General features: G+C 39.0%; 1 protein-coding gene across 2 annotated transcripts in view; it reads right to left on the minus strand.

The window, feature by feature from the left end:
• The window catches only part of LOC115425618 (phospholipid-transporting ATPase ID-like), an 80,429-nt gene extending 60,128 nt beyond the window's left edge, over positions 1-20,301 (minus strand). The window contains exon 1 of one of the 2 annotated variants that reach the window (XM_030143265.1): positions 20,177-20,301. The gene's annotated coding sequence lies outside the window, so the exon portion shown is untranslated. Of the gene's footprint in view, positions 1-3,001; positions 3,027-20,176 lie in introns of those variants that run through there. The other variant, XM_030143264.1, reaches the window with a different exon arrangement.
• Positions 20,302-22,296: the final 1,995 nt, after the last annotated feature.

Genomic DNA, 22,296 nt, shown 5'->3' on the forward strand with positions numbered 1-22,296 from the left:
AAAGTCAAGGTGTGTTGTGTTGTGCTGTGAGCTGGTTGCTTATTGATGGTACTGTTCTCAGTGTCCTACATGATCACACCCGAATCAGTTTTTAGGATAAAAATTATTTTGTCTTTTGTTGTTATTATTATTATTATTATTATTATTATTATTATTATTATCTAACATGAACAAATGACTCCCAGGACAACACACAAACTTCATGCACATGCTTGTATAAATCTTTCATACAGAACCTTTAAATAGGTCAAAATTCACACTGCAACTGTTTTAAAACCACACTTGGAAATTCTCAACAGTGAAACACTAGAATCTGTACACAGTGGGGTTAAAATAAACCACCTTCACCACCAATGGAAATATTCTTCTCTGCTACATCTCCGGGCCTTTTTAGTGCACTAAAATTTCTCCAAGCCATTTTACTTTCTAAAGTGTGGCCAACAAACAGAGGACTTAATGTCATTCCAGGCAAACAAAGGTGGGTAACATTACCCCAGTGTCACAGGCACCTGTGACTGAGTGGGGAGGTTGAAGGTCACACAAATGAATGGGTGTCTTGTCTGATAAGTGATCTCTAGTTTCTCATCTGAACAGTGCTCTATTATCAACACTAAACTCTTGTTTGCACCTGAAAGAGAGGGGCTTTTCCCTTTTTTGTGTGGATTGAGTGTGTGTGTCTGCGTAGAAAGATGCATGTTTCCAAATGAGTCCTGTTCTGTATTAAAAGACGCCGATGGTTTTCCTGCTAGAAACACTTCCTCCAACTCCTCAGAGGATCACATTAAGTAGTTAGAACTCAAGGTGAAATCATCTATATTTAATATAACATTTACTGTCTATTATTTCAGGTTCCATTTTTAGAAGATCATCTGAGATACCAGCATCCAAAGATCTTATTACTGAACTAATCAATGTATCAAATGAATGCAAGTCTAGTATTAAGAAAACTGAGCTCTGTTTACAAGATTCCATTCAACGAACAAATACATGAGACATTTTGGGAATGACATTGAAAAACAGTGCAACAATAAACAATGAGGGTCACTGTAGATACTGATTAATTATATTCTCCATTTCCGTGACTTGTGTTTAGCTTCATTGTTTTGGTACTCTTTTATTGTTGTCAGTCTAATTCCCAGTCCATAGTAATATGAATATTATGCACATCTATTTGACCTTGTCAAATATTCCTTGTTTTAACCTCTTTAAATGTAATGAGGTGCTGTTCAGCAGCAGAAACAAATGGAAGAAACCTTAAGAAGAGGACTCTGTCAGGACAGACAGTGCAACAGAAAATGTGTTTACAGAATACTAATGCTGTTAGCAGTGATTCTGAATATATCTGCCCTTGAATTTTTTTGTATATGTATCCAGACAGATGGTTTATCTGTGAACTGCCAGGTGGGCCCCCATTGTTTCATGGTGATACTGTATGACAGAATGCCAAACATTCATTTGGATTCGAGGATGTGCTGGCACTATGGTGACATCACAGAAAAGTGTTTTTGGCTAGATGTCAAGGCAAAGATAGTGGGGACTCCTGTTTATTGCCTCCATGGTAAACCCAATTTAATTTATTTTCAAGTTTAATGAGGATCCCAAAGGTGGGTGAAGTCTTGCCCAAGGGCACAACGGCACATGACTGGGATGGAGTGGGATGCGAGCTGCCAACCCTCTGGTTATTGGACGACCCGCTCTACCTCTGGATCCGCAGCTGCCCCACTGTACACTATAAAGAATGAGGCTGATAAAACAAACTGAGTCTGACACAGTTACTTAAAGCTGCAGGAACCAAAATCAGAGGGAAAAAGTACTGCTCTCTCCTCTCAGTCCAAATCAAAAGGGCTAATGAATCTGATCCCATTACAGAAATGTGAAGCCACTTCTCCAACTTTCCATGCACCATCACAGAGTAGAACAGCAGAATCAAATCCAAGTCACATGTGATTTTGAGATTATGAGTAATTACAGCTGTCAATCATGTATTTAAGGTCCCTTCTGTCTGAAATTGCCTGTGATTAGAAAAAAATGAACATCACAGGGTAGATGTTCTACAGAACAAAAATACAAGCCAGGAGTAGATTAAGAAGACCACCTGAATTACAGTTTGTTGAAAGGAAATAATGGAATTTTGGCCCAGTGATGCTAAAAAAAAACAAACCTATGAAACACTACAGCTTTAATAAAACTGACTAAAGGTAGATAGAAAACATATAAATCATTAATCATAAAATATACATAATTGAATAAATGTTTCAGTTTAAATTTCCAATTCAATTCAACTCAATTTCATAGAAAAAAAAATTAATATATGTTCGTGGTCAAAAGTTTTGGTCATGACACAAATGGATACTTAAATGTGATTTATTTGTCAATAAAAGTCTCTGAAACCTATACAGTACTTCTAATCGCTGTGCAATGTACCTCAGAAACACATGGAGAAAAAAACCTGAAAACAAAACTTGTCATTCCCAAAACGTTTGGCCATGAGTGTAGATCTTTAATACAGAAAATGAAAGAAAACGGATATAGGGTTTGAGTAACATTTTACATTTCATAGTTTTTTAAACTTTAAATCTACTCAGTAATATCAGGCCACTTTGTTCCCATGTTTTTTTAAATAACCATTGCCCATATTTTTCACTGTATATGTAAGGCTGAATATGTATGAGATGATGTTTGATGTTTTATCATAAGACTTCAGTTGAGAACTGAAGATGACACAGATCATATGACATATGGAAGGGAAAGACTGACATTAACTCTACTTGAGGCTTAGAACGTTACAGCCACTAGTGCCACTTCTTCTGTCTTTGTCTTTGAACATGCTGTTGTCCAGCCCCACCTTTAGATGCAACAGCCATGAGGAACTTGACCCCCATCCAAACTAACCCCTTGTCAATGATCACATGGCTACAGTGACAGAAAATGCCCCCATCCTCACCAAAAAAAAAAAAGAGAGAAAAAAAGAACAAGAACAAGAAAACAGTACCATACTCACGGTGAAGCACTGAGACTTGACCAGGGCCACAACTACTTCAAACAACTGCAGAGATGTAGAAGTCTTTACGTAATAGTTTCCATAAAAGAGCCAATCAGATAATGAGTCTGTGTAGACGATAAGGTGGCCAATGAGAACAGCTGCTCTGTTTTCAGGCCCTTCAGCGGGTTTCCTCTGAGTCTGTCTGTTTGGTCTAATAGCACCCAGAGCTAGATGAATGCAGCCCACTTTCAGGAGGGGAGGAATGAGGTGTGTCGAGAGGGGAGAGTTTGCATTTTTGTGTTTCACAGAAAAGAAGAGAGAGACTGAGAGGGACGACTTCAGAATGCAGAAAGACAGTTTTAACATGAATACAAAAGAAACAAAGAGTTTTAGGAGAATCTTATGGCAACCATTAAAAATGTAAAAAGTTGCCTACCACAACCAACTGAAATAGCATGTGTTTAGTACAGTGTATGTTTAAGAGGAAATCCACGAATAGTCTTGGTTTGATTTTCAGAGAGTCCACCTCCCTGTGTCTGCTGTTCCGTCTCTATAGACAGGTCCTTGTCTTATCTATCTGTCGGCTAAAATTAGCACCTGGACCCACTGTATTTAAGAACACTTTGACTGAGTAAACCATGAAGTCATCTGCAGAGTAAAAGGTTCAAAATGTAAGATTTGTGTGTGTTTCCTAAAGGTTTGTGTAAAGTTTATGTAACAGTGTGTGCCATATTGTGAGCTTTGTTGAAAACATAACCCGAGTCCTCCACATACAAGTCAGTGTACCAGATGTTATCAGCCAACATGGAGGGGAAATGGAGTTTCAACTAACAACTGGCCAGATTACCACAGAAAACAACTCTAAAGCTAACTGAAGTGAATGTTAAAGAATTGAATCTCATGAATCTCATCACTGGAAACACCGTATGTAATACATACTGTTCATATTGTTCATAGATATACTGAACATACAGTCACATACTGTTAATACTGTAAATTTGTGTCTATTCACATTTAGTCAATTTTTTTTATTCTACTTCACTCTATTCTTGTGCAACTTTGTAAAATTGTAAAAATTTCGGTTCTATTTTCTTATCATATTTTTAGTTTTTGTAATTTTAAATTTGTTTTATTCTTATTTTCTGAAGTAGTGATGTTTTATTAATGTTTTTGCACTGACTGGAGTAGCACTCCTAATTTCATTGTACACGCAATGACAATAAAGGCTCTCTATTCTATTCTATTCTATTCTATTCTATTCTATTCTATTCTATTCTATTCTATTCTATTTGTAAGGATAGTACGCAAGTCAGCAAAATATATACTGCCCTGCCATTGGTTGCCACAAATGGAATTGAAAATCAACAGATTTAACATAATAACCCCCCAAAAATGGCAATTACAAAGTTTTATCCTAACTACAGAAAACCGAAAGTGAAACTTAATGTGCTTCGAATGTCCAACCCAGCTTCTGTGCCTCTGTTATACTGTCTTTCATGTGTGCCCTCCCCTCGTTATCGGTGCCCCAGCCTCAGAATAAAGTGGGTTTTGTTTTGTTTTGTTTGTTTCTGTTTTCAGCGGCACTGACAGCTCAACAGCAGAATGTATACAGGGGAACCCCTGCACATGGGTTCTGCTTGCGGCCACCCTAATTCTGGACTGTTTGCGTTCTTCACATAGGCTACAAAATTTGGTTAGCTACAGTGCTGCTCAATGTTCACCTGCTAGCTGCCTGCAAACTGTGGAATGGATTTCCTGAATGGAGGCGTGTCTCATTACACTGCATCTCACTGAGACAGGCCTCTGTTCAGGAAATCCATTCCACAGTTTGCAGCCAGCTAGCAGAGCAGCCAGCAGGGAATCACCTATGGATTAATTAAAACACAGACATGGGTCGTAGATCAGAAATCTCCACAAGTTGGATCGGAAATTTCTGATCCATAAATTACGTTGGTATCGGAACCTGATACTGATACTGGATCGGATCGGCCCCATCCCTCGTTATAAACCATCAAAATATGAACCATTAGAAGGAAAGGCACATTTTTAAAATTTCACAAATTTGTTACAAATTTTTAAATCCAAATTTCTGAACTGTGAACAAACTTTGTAGACATTGTCCCAAGGAAGAAACACATAAAATTTGAACTGAATGTGCCCAGTAGTTTTGTCAAAGAAGGTGTTTGAAGAAACAAAGACGACAACGAAGCCAGACGCTGCGCCTCCACAATAACTCATGGATTCTGGGCTAAAAATGGGTGACACAAAAATGAGATCAGCTGACTACCTAAAAACAGTGAATGACCAGATGTGAACATCAGTGGATTTTTTTCTATCCTGATGACACAGACATATTCCGACATGAAAATACCAGGATCAAACATCAGCCTGGACACAGACTTTTACATAGAGGACATGAGCCAGTTTTTCTGCAGTAATCCTTACACTTGCCGCTTAATTCTTCAGTGCTCCTCATCTGCTTCTCTGCGGTAGTAACAGTGTACAACACTCGCTGCTGTTTCCTTTGAAATCGACAAATGGAGCTTGGGTACAAACACAAAGCATGCCCATGAACTCCATTTCACAAATATGCACAAATCACAAGCAGTCTAACAAAGTAACATGGGTTAGAAAGGCGGTACAAAGAAGTTTTGTTTTTTGTTTTCTTCATTATTTACAAGTTGTTGTGGTTAGTTGTTATCTAAGTATATATGATATTCAAATGGGAGAATGATTGCTTTCTTCATCTTACCTCATAAAAACGTTTTGTGTTTTTGAACTGATACCAGACAAAACAGAAACTCGACTTGTGATGAAGGATTTACCTCCTGCTTTTCTTTGCCGTGTATGGCATCTATGAAATCATCATGAACCTTTTAAATGATTTACTGTCCAAACAACTGATAATTAAATGACTGAGAAAGGAAAATGAATGACAGATTTGACAAAAATAACAATTAACCCTAGTCCTACAAGAAAAGAAAAACTCCTTTCCCCTTCTATCATGGTTACGTCAGACTTTGAGAGAATGTCCCAGTCAGCTTCATGCTGCTGTGTCACTGAATATTTCAGATTGTCCCATTCAGGCAATATCCAGAAAGGAAGGAGCACAAAGAACAAAAAACTGCAGAGAAGCCAAAGTGATCCAGAAGGTGGATAAACGTTATTTAGATTCTGTCTTGGTCTACCACCTCTCGCCCATGTTAACGCTCTGCAGCTCAACATTTTTTTCTTTTTGGAAAACACTTTAAAGAGGGCGTCTGTGTTGGTTCACTGTATCTGACTCCAGAGTTCTGTGCAGAATGTTATTCTCAGCAACATTAAATCAACAATGGCAGGAAGGAGTGCAGATACCAAGTTCTTGCTAATTGCCTCTGAAAGCAACTTCTGCTGAAAACAGGGTTCCTTTCCATGCCATTAACAGGTTGTAAGCCAAATCAGATTAAAGTGTTTGGACACAAACATGTGACTTTAATGCAGCTACCCAAACAGCATGCTGTAGAAAAATAGCTTGTGCTAAAACTGACGTCATCATTTTTGTACTTTTATTTTGCATTTTTTCCCCATTGTCATTTAGAAATATCAATTTAAGTATCAAGTCAATATCAACTGAACTTTGAACGTGCTAATAATTCTGTTAATATCACCCCGCCCTAAGTATAGTATGAATATGAACATGAAATATGATATGATATCAGGTTATTATATTGTATGTGGAGAGTGTAGCGTATTGTGTTTGTGTGATTGCAGATTGTAGGTAGACATGTAAAATAAACATTTTTTCTGAGGGATTGGACAGTGTTGATTTTTGATGTGTAATATTTTCTGGGAGTTATTTTGTGACATTTGCATGGGACTTTGTGGCCAGTAGAAAAAGATAGGGTAAGGGAGCATGAGTATATAAGTTGCACTTCATCCCGCTCCTTTTCGAATATGTTTTTTTTTTTTTTGTTTTGTTTTTAAATGTTGATATTTGAAATAAAAATAAACCAAACCAAACAAGTATCTCATATTCACTGTTCTCTCCAAATGAAACTGTGACCAAGTGACCAATTAAAATCCCTAAAAACTCGCCAAAAATTACTCATTAGATCATACATTAAATACAAAAGTGTGTTCAAAAGGTCATTTTACAAACTGAAACAGAGGTGAACATGTGCAGTGTAAGTATACAGTGTTCCAACACAATCCAATCGTATTGCTAAATGGTTCTGTCTTTAAATGTGATACAACCAGAGTGTGACTTACCCCTCCATAATTGGGGGGTACTCCCTTCACATCTTCTATGATCATCATGGTCCACTGATACATCAATACAAAGCGTACTTCGTCGCCATGTTTAATGTTAAAGTACAAGATAAGTGAGGCGAACACACACTCAAGGTCAAGACAAGTGGCAAAATGAGAAACAGTGGGCTCCCCCTCCATTTGACTTGTACTGAATGCTTATATGACAGGCTGCTGGGTTCAAAATATTTCAATTGATAAAAGTTATAATGTGAAAGAATACAATGGATGTGCTCTTACCGCTCCTGTTTGCATGAATATATTCCAGCCTGTTTGTTTCTTCCGCTTCGTACTAGCTGTCATTCTGACAGATTCCGACAGATATGCAATGCACATGTGTAGATGAGACCTGGGAACATGAGGACCGAATACGAAGGGGTCAACCCTGTAGGCTATGTTATCTACTATCCAAAAATTTAGGAGTTTAGTGCACTGAAATACAAGACTAATTAAAAGTTAATTAATTAAAAGCAATACATTTACAAACACCCTACATCCAACATCATAAATGGGGTTTATTTTGAGATAAAGTGTTAAGATTTTAATAGTTATAACAAATTTATAACTAAAGAACTCTAACCAGTTCAGATTTTTTGTGAGATTCTGAATGTTTTCGGTCCAGATAAAACCTTGGCAGTGTGGGGTTACTGCCTCAGCTGTGATCAATGAAACGGGTGTAAACAATATTCACAACAGTTGGGGATAGTAGTGATGGGCAATAATACGAACAGGGTTTATTTGGAAAGATAAGACTTGAAAAAAATGTAAATGAACTGAACATTAACTAGTTCTCAATTGAGATGGTGAACTAAGAATGTGAATGAATTTATTTTATTCTGTATGAGCTGAACTTGTAAACCTGCAGAACACTGTCACTGATTGTACTTTATCATTGACCATAAAATGAGAATGGAAATAAAGGGAGTTTATCTCCTTGCAAAATTATAATCGATTTTACGTCACAAAAATGTAATAAGCTTAGTTTAAATGGAGACTTAGCTTATCCTGTTAAGAGGTTAGCTAATGTTAATGTTGACTGTACCAGCCTCAGTGGAACAATGATAAGTCATTGAACTTATACAGACGTAAACGAACCAAACACTGAAATAATGTTGTAAAATAACACATTTTCAACAAGCCAGACATCTGCTAGCTAATAACATTTATCAATCAACATCTACAGGGGTTGGATAAAATAATGGAAACACCTAACATTGTGGCATCATAGAAGGTGTTTCCATTATTTTGTCCAACCCCTGTATATCATAACAGGCAAACTGAATTTACCGTTGAGAATGAATGAACAAGCTGAAGTTGGTTCTCAGTTGCTTTTAGTGCCACCGTAGTTAAAAATGGTACGGTGCACAACAGAAATCATTTTCTGAAGTCTGATATCATTTTACATTAAACTATTCCTACACTAAGAATGGGAGTTGACTTGTATTATATTATTATTATTTTTATTTTTCCCCCACAAAATCAGAAGAATTACCTGACCCCTCCCAAAACTGATATTTTTGTCTCTTCAGGTGGGTCAGTGTCTTCATCAGGGGGTACAGACCCCCCCGGTACCCCCTGTAATTCAAACTATGGATTAAACTAAAGTGTCAAAAGATGGATTATTGATTAGAATGTTCTTATACACACATGAAAATCTTACATATTAAACCTCCATGGTTTAATAGCTTACAGTTAAATGTCAACATTGTTAAAGCTGTAACACTAGTTAGTCAACAACTACTTGTCTTTTAAAAGTCCATTTTGTGGCCCAGATTCTACAGCTTGTGTAAATATAGTTTATTACTTAGTAGGTCTGTGTGATCTGACCAGCAGATAGGCTTGATGATCTTCTGAGGTCCAATCACAATCTGAACGACAATTTCCTCACCTCTTCTAAAATGTAGAAATGTTATGACCAAATTATTAGATGTCTTCCTCTAAATTTCTCTGGTTTCTGAAGGCTTAGGTTGTCTGTGATGGCTTTTTGCTGTTGGATCTGACTAGAAACTCTGCATATGTCAGTCATTTTGGAATAGCATAGTACTGATAATATCCAGATGAAGTAAACACTAGCCCACATTTTCCTGTACCTACTGATGCTGTGTTTTCATTAGTATCGAGACTGCGGTGGTCTAATTTGTCTAGAGCTGAAGCAATTCATTGATTAATCATCTTAAATCAATTTTTAAAAAAAATTGATTACAATTGTCCTGAACTGAGCTTCGCTTCACACAATGCATGTTGCAACAAATTTCCGAAAATGCCCGAGTGACCTACCGGCTGTTTGTGGTTGTTGTTATTTCAGCTGGCTCTGGAATAAAGGGCACGTCGTTTGTCATTTTCAGAAATGTCTTTTTCATATTTTTACAAATTACCATTTTTTTCAAAAAAATTTTAAAATCGAATCATATTGAAGAAAATAATTGATAGATTAACTGATTACAAAAATAATCAGTAACTGCAGCTCTTAATTTGTCCCACCAGAGTTTTATAAAGAACCACAACCTTTGTCACTCCAGTGTACAGTAACTCTCACTGCACATTGGAGTTCATAGTTTGGACCTGCAACTCAGACCTACAGTAATTCTTCATCATTACTTCTTCAGTAGCAGCAAAACAGTTCCTCTGAAAACTAAGACTAAAACTGAACACTTCGATGTGGACAGATACAGTATAAACACAACAAAGCAATGAACAATGCAATCATTAACCTCCTAAGACCCAGCTACGGGTTTTCTGTCCACATTTGTGAACACAGCTATGTAGAAAAAACAAAAACAAAATTGTCCACCGCAAAGGACATTCCATTAAAAAAAAAAGCATCTGAAAAAACTATTGCATCAGGATGTTTCCAATATAGGCAATTATTTAATTTAAAAAACCCAAAACTTGTACTTTCCTGGGTCCCAGGAGGTTAAATAAACTCCCTAGCCTGGTGACCTAATCTATACATTAGTGCAACACTCTTTACCAAGTCAGCCTGTGTGGTGAATGTGTCCTGTGATCAAATATAAAGGCAGTCATAAGAAATGTGCTTGGGACTTTTTTGTGGCCAGATGTAAAAACATAATGTAGAGCTGGCTGTATTTAGGTCAATACAACTGAGTACAAGTCTGATTTTGCAGAATGCTCAGGAGTTCACCTGCCCACAGTTCAACCGCTCCACTAGTGAAACTGAGCTTAGGTTTGGCTTAGGGTCTGTGGTGGACTCAGTACAGGTGACACAGTTTTGAAAAGAATATGCATAGCTGTTTGCATGAAGAACTATTGGAAAACCACAAAGATGAGAACATGAGGCAGGACAGATTAAAATACACTGGCCTTTATCTCTGCAACAAACTGGTTTTAGATGACCGCATGTGAACTGGAACTGGTCCATCATTTAGTTTGGTTACAATATTAAAGGATTATAAAATCATATATTAGGACGAATATTGAACATTCTCCAAGATTAAAGGCATACATTTATGAAAAAAACAACAAAAAAACCAAAACTTAAATGAAAATGAATGAAAATTTGCTGTTCCTGAGAAATTCCTCCATTCTTCTGCCATATAAGAGTGGCAGTTTTAGTGAGTTGGTATGTAATATTTTGTAACCCATTAATTTCAGTGATAAATGGCATTTCTTTGTCTTTCTGCTGCAAATCCTCATCTAAAAATCTCCACCACTATCTCCTCCTCTCATGTTCTGCTACATTTGTGTCTTTTAACTCTCCAAATACCAAATTCTTGCACCTAAAAGACAACATTTCAGTCATTTGTCTTTGTGAAAAGTCATTTGTCTTGGTAAAGAAGCTGTAGTGCAGTTGGCTCCCTGACCTTTGTTTAAAATGTGTCTTATCAGATTTCCTTCTTCCTTCCACTAACAATATGCTGACCGGCGCAGAGGCTGAGCAGCTTCAGACTCACCTGGTGTGGTTCAGTAAACACACACAGGTTCAAACACTGCCAGTCTTTCTTTTTTGTCAAGGTTACTGAGTTACTGATTAATGTCTGTTTTCATACGAGATCCAGCCGTGAGTAAATGAGGAACTTTACTGTGTGAGGTTGTGATCACATCACATGGCTCACAAACTCTCATTTCTCTCTCATTCATGGTAGAGGATTTCCGTTGAAAATAAAAAAAAAAGTGACCTGAGTAGAAACCAGAACACACTGCCGGGAAAGCAAATGACTAAAAACCCCAGAACTCTTAATAGTACAGAACAAGCCTTGATCCTGGTCTACCAGCTGTTTATTCCACAGGTATGCTTGTTGTTGCTGTCGTGCAGACAAATAATGCTTTTGGTCATAATACTACTGACTACCATCCTGTTTTTCCAGTCAATATGAGGCTTTTTGCAGTCACATTGTCTGATTTCTCCTGGTCAAGGGATATGTGTTTGAATGTTCGGACCTTTTTTGTTTCCAATTTTGATCTGCATTTGGATTCATCGCAGTCCCAGTAATAACCAATGCCTCAACGCTACTTTCTCTGTGATCTGGGCAAAAAAATTAACACCAGTGTCAAATGACTCTGACACAAATCTCAACATTCATTCATTCATTTTCAGAACCCCTTTATCCTGGAGATGGTGGCGGGGGGTGGAGCCTATCACAGCTACGTTTCAAGTGAAGGACTCTGGACATGTCACTACTTCGAATCTTAACGTAAACTGTTAATTAAAAACATATACACTGTTTTGGAGAATATCACAAAAAATGAAAACAGGGGTATTCAAGGGGGTTATCCATTTACTGAAAACTGAACCAGCTGGTGACCCTCTGACCTTTTCTCTATGACTGGGAATGTGAGATGCATTTATGACACAATACAGCATGAGCTGCTCCAAAAGGCCTGGACAATCCACCTCTGAATTATTCACCTGACCTCTCAGGCCACACAGCCACCCTCCTATCATCTTACCTGATAGAACTCTGTCATTTTGATTGACCTTTTCAAATTAATACCCTCATCACTCAGCACTGGCAGAACAGCCTTTCAAGCCTTTAGATTTGACCCACGTTAAATTAATTTATGCCAGGATGGAAGTTACTGATTGAGATCATATTTAAAGGATAAGATCATATGACTTCATCCGGGGACAGTTCCAGTTATGAGGCTGAAGTTTCTAATTCAATGCAAAAGCCTTTTCTGAAAAGTTATGCCCTTGGAATCATCTCTAGAATATGACTTTTATCCAGCTCTTTCCGCTTCAGACAAAGTATTTCTCTTTGTTTAGTTTCAATTTTGCTTCTTTTTAAAGTGTAAATAACAATTATCATCTATCTGACATTTAGTATTTACTTAATTATGATATAAAGTTAACATATTCATGTTTACTTGTCTTTACTATATATAGCTATAACATGCAACATGAACATGTTTGTATTTTAGAGTAAGACAGAATTATTTTCCAAATCCCAGTAATGTATTTGTTATACGTGTGTAGTTTTAGGGCCAGTATGTTTATGCAATATATCAGACATGCCATAGCTCAAATAGGAAATATGCTAAACAAAAGGAAAAATTAAAAAAAATAAGTAGAGGAGCTGATGACATTTAGCAGATGGAAAGTTGTCATTTTAAGCTGAAATGTATTTAGTTTCTTGACTTCTTACATGTTCTTGTAAGGTGTAGAAAGATTTTACCTTGCATCTTTGTTGGTTCCAAAGTACAACCTGTGCTGGTTACTACATGCTGACAATCTTCCATACTGTGTGCTGTATGGGACAGTCAATATTAGGAAAATACTAGTTGCTGGTTCTATTGCCAGTTTTGTGGCTCACACCCAGAAGGCTCCAGGTTCAACTCTCAATCAGATCGGGGCCTTTCTGTGCTGAGTTTACCTGTTCTTTCAGCGCCACATGGGTTTACTCCAGATCCCCTGTGTGTGCCCCACCACCAAAAACTAGTACATATGAGTTAATTCTCCTGTCAGTGCCCCACAGTGCTCATGAAGATCTGGAGTTGGTCCATGAGTGCCTTCAACGGCAGCTCACTGCTCCTACTGTGAGCCATTTGGTAATGCTAATGCTAATGCTAATGCTGGGTGCAGTGTGTGTATCAGCATGGGTAAATGCAGAAACTGCAGTTCTATAACTACATTCATAGCCCTCTTACCAGAATTCAAAATCCAAAGGATTTACTCTGACTTGTGTAAGGTAACCAGCAAGTCCAAAATGGACTCTTGTACACAACGAACTGAAAACAGACACCAAGGGCTCATGATCAAGTAGCAAAATGTGACAATGTGGGAGTGAGAATGGGTTCTTTTGGATTTAAAACCTTTCTCACACAATCCAACAGGACAACACAACAGTTATTCTTAAATCAAAGCAAAATATACCAAACAGCCCAACAGACTGGAACTCCAACAAGATGCTCCATTTAAACCAACAAGAGCAGTAAACAGTAGTACAAAGTCAAACAGGGGTGATCTCTAAAGGCATCCATACACTGTGTGATTATTTCGATCATTGCACGCAGCTCCATCTCAAACTGTGCGATTCAATCATAAAGTCAGGCTCACGATTCATGTTCTCACACTGTACGGACCGATGCTCATATGCGACCTGACTGCTCACACTGTAGGACCATACACCAGAGGACGCACGACTTATTCGAGTGTTGTATCCGGAAATACAACATTAAAATACCAAGGAATCCGGAAGTGCATAGATGATTGTGTTTTGGCGTGAGTCACGAAATGGTAGTGCTAAACAAAAACCAACGAGCTGCTGTGGCAATATGTGCCATTATCTGTGGGGAATCAAAAAAGAAGAAAAGACGATGACGTGTTTGGTGCAGGAATTGGTTGTCCAGACATGGACAGTACGGGCTGTCAATCCTACAGCAAAGGGAACTAGAAGGAAGCTGCAACTGCTAAATTGCACTAGGCTGATATCCAGCTACTGTAAGCTTAGAATTAGCTTACAGTAGCTGGCTGTTATTGTATTTGCGCATGCACAGTGTGAGAATTTGAGGCACATCAGCTCGTGGCACTGCTTTGACAGTGCGATACCCTCACGAGGAGCGAGCAGGATTTCAAACAGCTCCATTTTCCTTACGAACACACGATTGCTGGCCGTGAGGTGGTCGTGTGGTGTTAATCGCTTCTCCTTACCCCATGTACACTGCACCAAGCACCACACACGATTAGAGGCACATCTGGCCCCATCCCAGAAAGAGTCACACGGGTGAGAAATTGTCTCTAAAATCGCACAGTGTATGGACGCCTTAAGGGGTTCAGAAAATCATATGAAAGGTTCAGTGCACAACTGCCATCGTGGTACAAAACATCTAGAATGACCCGTAGGAATCCAAGACCTCTGCACATATGCTGGACTCTTCACAGGCTGAAGTTGTCAGACAGGTAAGTGGTGAAAAATGTGACTGATAGCTTTAATTTCGTATTACTTTTTAAATTCCACCAGATGTGACTCTATTGCTCTACTCCACGGCTTGAAACAAAAGCATAATGATACCTCCCATAACCATGATATTTTGGCTTCTCTTACACATATTGACATGAAACAATATCATCATTCATGTTAATATTTTATGTTTTGATTCAGATTGAGAGGAGATAGGAGGGTATTTTTAAGTCTGACATTCTTCCCCTGATTTCCTGCCTGATAAAACTAGCACGGGTTCTATCAGTGCTAGCACTGGTTCTTTCTAAAGTCTATAACTAGCTCCTTGGTTTTGGATGTGTTGAGAACAACTTGTTGCTCAACACATCCAAAACCAAGGAGCTAGTTATAGACTTTAGAAAGAATAAAACAGACATGTTACCACTAATCATCAACAGGGACTGTGTGGAGAGGGTGGCAGACTTCCGCTTCCTGGGAGTTCACATTGAGGAGGGCCTGACCTGGGGCGTGAACACCACTAAGCTGCTGAAAAAGGCCCACCAAAGACTATTTTCTGAGAGTGCTCAGGAAAAACAGCATTGCACAGAGGCTGCTGGTGTCCTTTTGCCATTGCTCCATTGAGAGCATACTGACCTATTGTATCTGTGTTAGGTACAGCAGCAGCACAGCGGCCCAGTAGAAGGACCTCCAGAGGGTCATCAGTACAGCCCAAAAACTCATCGGCTGCGTCCTCCCCACACTGGAGGAACTGCACAGTTCCCGCTGCCTCAAAAGGGCTCAAAACATTATCAAGGACCCATTTCATCCTGGTCACAGCCTGTTTGAGCTGCTGCCATCAGGAAGATGGTATAGAAGCATTAAAGCCAGAACAAACAGACTGAAAAATAGCTTCTACCCCACTGCAGTTAATGCACTGAATGCTGCTAAAAGATAGTGCAATAGGATGTGACTGTATCTGTGTGTTTTTATCTTTTAATCTATTTTATGGTAGTGTGATTGTGTCTGTGTGTTTTTACTTTCTTAATCTATTTATTATGCGAGTATGATTGTGTCTGTGTGTTTTTTTTATGTCAGGGATTGTACCTTTTAGGATCGCACTTTTTAATTTTGTTGTACAAATGTACAATGACAATAAAGATCTATTCTATTCTATTCTATTCTATTCTATTCTATTCTATTCTATTCTATTCTATTCTATTCTATTCTATCAATAGGCTTTCACATTCTCTTTTAGGGGCCACCCTGCACTGTAGGGACCACCCTAAGGGGGGTGTTCATTTGGCTGCAATCTTCAACATCATCACTGCATGTCACTAAATATCACATACCAAACCTTAAAGCGCTGATGACTAGTGCTGCGTACCTAAACCCATGTTCAGGTTCAGGTCTGGACTTGAGTCCAGAGGTTTAGGTTCAGGTCCAGACTTATAAGTCATATTTTTTAACTAATTTTTTTCATTGGAGAAATACTGGTTCTGATCCGAAGTATGTCATGTTAATGTAGGGCCGCACGATTTTGGCAAAAAATAAAATCCCGATTTTTTCCTCTAAAAACTCGATTTTCGATTTCGATTTTTGGGTAAAACTACAAAAGACAACAGAAGTCAGATGTTATTTTTGTGAGCAGCCCGCAATGCAAGCCACTGCTCCCTACCTGAAATCTGTGATGGTATCATGTGATGGGCCCACAGAAGTTTTTTAAACATTTTTTTCATTAATTCTCTATTGAATTAAGTAGAGTATACAAACAATGTATACAACAAGAAAATAACAGAACAAGTGTGCCAGGGGGAATACACTACAATACAATGTCCAAATCAGAGCAAATACTGATGGTTTTCAGAGCCTTTTTGTTTCCAGATTTATCGAACAGCTTTGAATAAAGTTCAACATCTTTCAAAAAATAAATAATATTTGGTTTTGTGTTACAGAACTTACATTTGTGAATGAAAAATTTAGCAGGTAAGAGAAATAAATTACTTATATTTTTTTTTTTTCTTTTTCTTTTCGGGGTATCTGGGCCCACAGAAGTGATAACACTGTAAGACAGGCATCAGTCGTGCGTGCGTGGACCGCGTAATATGAGTGATCCTCATGCGGTTCTATTTAAACTGGGGGATCCGTGCGTGGAAGAGACTGACCCAGGACACACTGGAGGGATTCTATCCCTGGAGCTGGTGGATGTGTGTGGGCAGAGGGCTGTCTGGGCTCCTCTGCTGAGGCCACTGACTCCGTGACCCGGACCCAGATCGGAAGAAGACAGTAACGGCACGGATCCGGGACAACAGAAGATGAGTGATCCATCCCCATGCAGCTGTATTTCAGTGTGCTTCAGACTGTGAGTTTTACCATAAATTAGCGATGCTGACAGTGCCTTTGACTCTTTGTCTTGCATTCTTGGTACAATGTTTTGCAAAAGGTAACGCAATACGAACGCAAGAGTCGGGACTCTTGCGTTCGTATTGTGTTACCTTTTCAGGACTCCCGACGTTAATCTACTAATATATGCTATGATGCTACGGCAACAATTACAAAAAATTCAGGCTATCAGACACCTATTACAATTTACATGCCTATTTTCCTGAACTGAAAATCCTCAAAACGTAGGGTAAAACTCACTTTGATAGTTGTTATTTTGCCCACCAAACATCGTTATTTTGCCCACCAAACATCGGCGTCAATGTGGCTGTGGCAGCATGTGGGGTTGTCTCTATGTCGGGGTGGCATCTCAAGTGCCTTGCAATGTTTGATATTCTCCCAGCGCACTGGATCTCTTTCTCACACAGTTTGCACTTTGCTTTATCAAAAGGCAGCTTCGTCACATGGTCCCACACTTTACTGTTGGTACGCTGCGGCATTGTGTTTACCTGACCTGTGATCTGATATCCAACATGGCGACTGTACGTAAGTGCTAGTTTGTTTTGCAAGTCCAGTACCAGTTCCTGACGTTCTGGTTTTTTTTGGAGTTGAACCGAAACATTTTTACAAGTCCAGAACCGGTCCATGGTACCGGTACGCAGCACTACTGGTGACTCTGGGAGGATCCAAAATCATATGGTTAGCCTCACAGGATAACTGCCTAACTCATACACAAATGGACCAAAGTCTGTGGACCTGTTGAATTCAGGTGTTCCTTTTCTAACAGGGGTCTGGGATACAAAACAATAATGACAAATATCATGATATAGTTTTACAATTGTGATAATTATCATTGCATTGGTTAGTTTTGTTTTAAATTGTTGTCTTCATTCATTCCTTTTCTGAGCCCCCTTTATCCTCACTAGGGTCACGGGGGTCACTTGGAGCCTATCCCAGCTACTTATGGGCAAAGGCGAGGTACACCCTGGACATGTGACCAGTTCATCACAGGACTGAACATCACTGTCACATTCACACCTATGGGCAATTTAGATTAACCCATTAACCTATCAGTGCATGTCTTTGGATGGTGGGAGGAGCCAGAGTACCCAGAGAGAACCCACGCAAACACAGAGAGAACATGCAAACCCCACAGAGAAAGGTCCCACCCCCATCGACAGGTGTTGGAATTGGACCCAGGACCTTCTTGCTGTGAGGCATGAATGCTATCCACTGTCGCCCTTAAACTGTTATCTTTGCTTCCAAAATGCCTCAGAGATGGTTTTAACTTAATTTATGTCAATAATGATTTTTTTTTATCCATGACTATGATTTTAAACCTTCTACCTCTAAGTTTCTAAAATATTTTTGTGCTCTGACTAAACAATAATTTTCCAAAAAAACATCTACTTTCTTCACATCTCCCATTAAACTTTAAGGAAATATTGATTTTTATAAACTATATGGACATGATGGGACACGTCGTGTCTACAGCTGTGAGATGTCCTGTTCATGAGGATTTGACATAGAAACATCAACATTAATGATCAATATAATATTTATCCCAATGTAAATCTGTATTATGATATTCATAATGTTGACGTGGTACCCAGAGCAGGTTAATGGTACCCAACACAACATACTGTAACAAGAGGTTTATGTAGCTGTGTTAACAATAAACTTCAACCATGTCCCGAATACTGCAAAACCAATCCTTACAAATACACACCTGGGTCATTCCATATAATTTCATCAAGTGGTCCCCACCTGACCCTCTCAGATTTTTCTAATTTTTTTGCATACTTCTAGTACATTATGTATGATGGAAAAATCCAAAATTTCAAGGCTTAATTGTAAATAGATCCAAAGTTATAACCATTTGAAGTAGGTAGGGGGTACCCTAAAATTGTGACCAAAATTAAGACTTGAAATTTTCAGCTATTTTCAGGCTTCTATAATTTCTGAACAACAAGAGCTAGAGGTCTGAAATTTTCAGAATTATTTCACAGGAATCTATAGTCCTAAGAAAAGGGAAAATATTTACTTAAAATTTATAATTGCATGTTACAGAGAATGACAAAGTTGAGATTTTATCCATCGCAAACTTCTAAAATGCTACTTTTGGCCACCCATTACACAAAAACTAATCATCATATTCATTAGAAATTTGATGTGCTATTTCTTGGCTACTTTGGGAATGGATCTGTGTAAAATGAAGGTCCTATGTTCTGTTATGTATGATATATGAACAGCTGAAAATCAAAAATATATGTCCGACCTTCGGATTCAAAGGTCAATATCAGCATGTGGGATAGGTAGGATGACAAAATAAAAGACACCATGTGAAAGGCCAGGAAGTGCCCTAAATTTTGACACCACGCACAACACATGGTCATAACTTTGGAACTATTTACAATTAAGCCTTGAAATTTTGGATTTTCCCATCATATATAATGTTCTATAGGTATGTAAAAGTTTTAAAAAATCTGAGATGGTCAGGTGGGAAATTTTCTTAAAATCTGTTGATTTCATGTGAAACGACCCACCTGTTCTACATGACCCGTGAGACGTTCACTGCCTTCTGTTTTGTCATACAACTGGAGGTCTCACTGACTTCATCGTTCACTGTCTTCAGTTTTCAAGCTCCACATCATTGTCATCATTGTCAGTCATAACATTAAGCATAGCACTGCTGTTACTGATGTACGCGTGAAATACGTTTTATCAATAACAACAACAACAACAACAACAACAACAACAACACATAAACAACCACAAACACAACTTTAGTTTAACGCAGACACTTTAGAACTTTTGGATGAGCTTTGGCTGCTGTGTTTGTGCCAAATCAAACTTTACACCTACAAAAACGCACTTTGTTGTAGAAATAAAGCATGACGTATGTTTGTTTGTTTTTTTAAACCAACTCTCCTCTTTCATACTTTTCGTGTCTTTTTTAGTCACACACACACACACACACACACACACACACACACACACACACACCAGGGCAGAACCAGACTTAAGAACTTCCTGTTCTCATCTTCCTTTCTCTTCTTCTCCTCCATCCCGTCCTCCTTCTTCTTCAAATCCATCCCCCTCCACTCGTACACCTCGCCCAGTAAAAGCGCCTTCCTGCTTCAAACCGGACCCTTCCACGGTCAGTAAAACACGCGTGGGCTCTCCTTACCGTGCGTCCTGGCTCGGTGCGGTGCGTCCCAAGCGGCCGTGCGCGTCGCCAAACATTCACGGGATAAACACAAAGTCTCCACGACTAAAGTCAGAGTCGAAGGCTAATGTTTTCCTCCGGGCTCCCCACCACCCACGTCTCGTCTGCCCCCCCCCTCCTCCTGTTACTACTCGTGTCCCCTCCTCTGTTTCCAAAACCCTCCCTCCGTCAGCCTCTCTACCCACTCATGTCCGTGAGCGCATGGCTGTACAAACCTCTGCACTGTGGAACTGGTCAGACTCAGTTTGTCATCACATCTTACAGGCCTACTGACAAAAACCATTAAGAACAAGAGCGGTAACTCCAAAATACCTTTGGAAAATATATACATACATTTTCTGTGCTGTATAACACGCCTACAAATGTGACAAATGATCTGCCTTGGAGATTAAATGTGCGAAATCTTATTCACTTTAATAAGATGAACTGGAAAACAGATGACAAAAGTAAGAATTAAGGGAAAAAAAAAAAAGCAAACATTTTTGCTTGAATTAAGCAGAACAAAATCTGCCAATGGAACAAGTGAAAATTAACTTGGTAAGATTTCTTGAAATCAGATTTTCCAGATCCTTTGTCTAAAAATCAGTTCTTATACCTCACTGAAAAGTTACTCTTTAGGTGATTCTGTCTTATTTTAAGTGTGATGAGATATTTGGACCAGAAAAGAGAAAATTACACTTGGTAAGATTTAGATTTTTTCCAGTGTAAATGGCTGAAAACACTCGTCATTCAAATATCACAGCCCTATATTCCACACCTGCTCATTGAATTTGTAACATGGAGATGCAGAATATGACAAAACACAGGAACATGAAACATATAGATGAACCACTAAACCTGAAAAGTGATACCAGTGAAGTCAATAAACCACAGCATGGAAATAAAGCACTGCTGCCGAAGGTGCTCCCATTGACAGGCAAACTCCAGCTGAGCTTAGAATATTTATTTTACACATCTGTGATATGAAGCTGATTCTTTAGAAGTAAGATTCTTTATTCTTGTCAGAATATAGATCACAGGCATCAGGCACGTGCACACAAAGGGCCCAAAGGGGGCTTGAGCCCCTCCCCTTTTTGCCTCGTAGAAAAAGTGCCCTTTTTACTTTTAAAAATAAATAAATTCCTGTTCTGCATAGGAATGTAAAAGAAAACGGCAGTATAAAAACGCTTATCTACCGTACGCATTTCCTTGTAATAGCGCGTCATAGTATTGTATGTGTGTTGAGTCTGATGACGCTTCTCTGTCCGCTGTCTGTCACTGAGGGGCGGGGCTTCCCCATGCTGCACGCGCACACGCTTGTCCAGAGAGAGAGAGAGAGAGAGAGAGAGAGAGAGAGAGAGAGAGAGAGAGAAGTCCTAGCCGTGGTCACATCTCCACTGTGTAGTTCCTGCACAGATGAGACAGAACAGTGGATTGACTTCAACCTTTATGGCTTACCCCCCCCCCCCCCCCCCCCCAACATTACTTGAATGTGTTGAATCACAGCAGAAACAGAATCATTCACTCTGCTTGATTTTCCTGACAACTTGCATTTGTTTCCAGATCTTGAGTTTGTTGTGCCTTCGCTGCTGTGACTGTTTCTCCAGTAGGAACAGGAAACTCCAACAGCAGTCACAGCAGGACTGGTTTATGTGAATGTTCAGGTGCTACAATCTGTATCTTCAACAATATATAGCCTGATAATAAGCCAATGTTTGATTGCTTTGTAGAATTGCAGCTGAATCACATGTCCTCCAAACCTCAGTATTAGGACACATTTTGACAAGAATTTGTTGACACAAGAGAAACACCAACTGCATCACTCACAGCTACACAATATACACTACTACTGAGTTTTTGTTGTTATCTGTGGCTACTTTATTCATTTTACATTAAGCCACATATTGTGTTATTAAGGCCTGAAAATAATTTGGCGCACACATACTGCCCTTTTGTGACTTTGAGCCCCTGCCCCTCTGTAATCCGGTGCATGTCCCTGACAGGCATAGACATGCACCACACACCGACATTTAACCCATCACTAGAACATGAAGGAACACACCACACACTAGGATATATGGGGGTTAGGTGCCTTGCTTACG

The sequence above is a fragment of the Sphaeramia orbicularis genome, chromosome 9 (assembly GCF_902148855.1).
Source record: "Sphaeramia orbicularis chromosome 9, fSphaOr1.1, whole genome shotgun sequence".
In the NCBI taxonomy this organism is placed as follows: Eukaryota; Metazoa; Chordata; class Actinopteri; order Kurtiformes; family Apogonidae; genus Sphaeramia; species Sphaeramia orbicularis.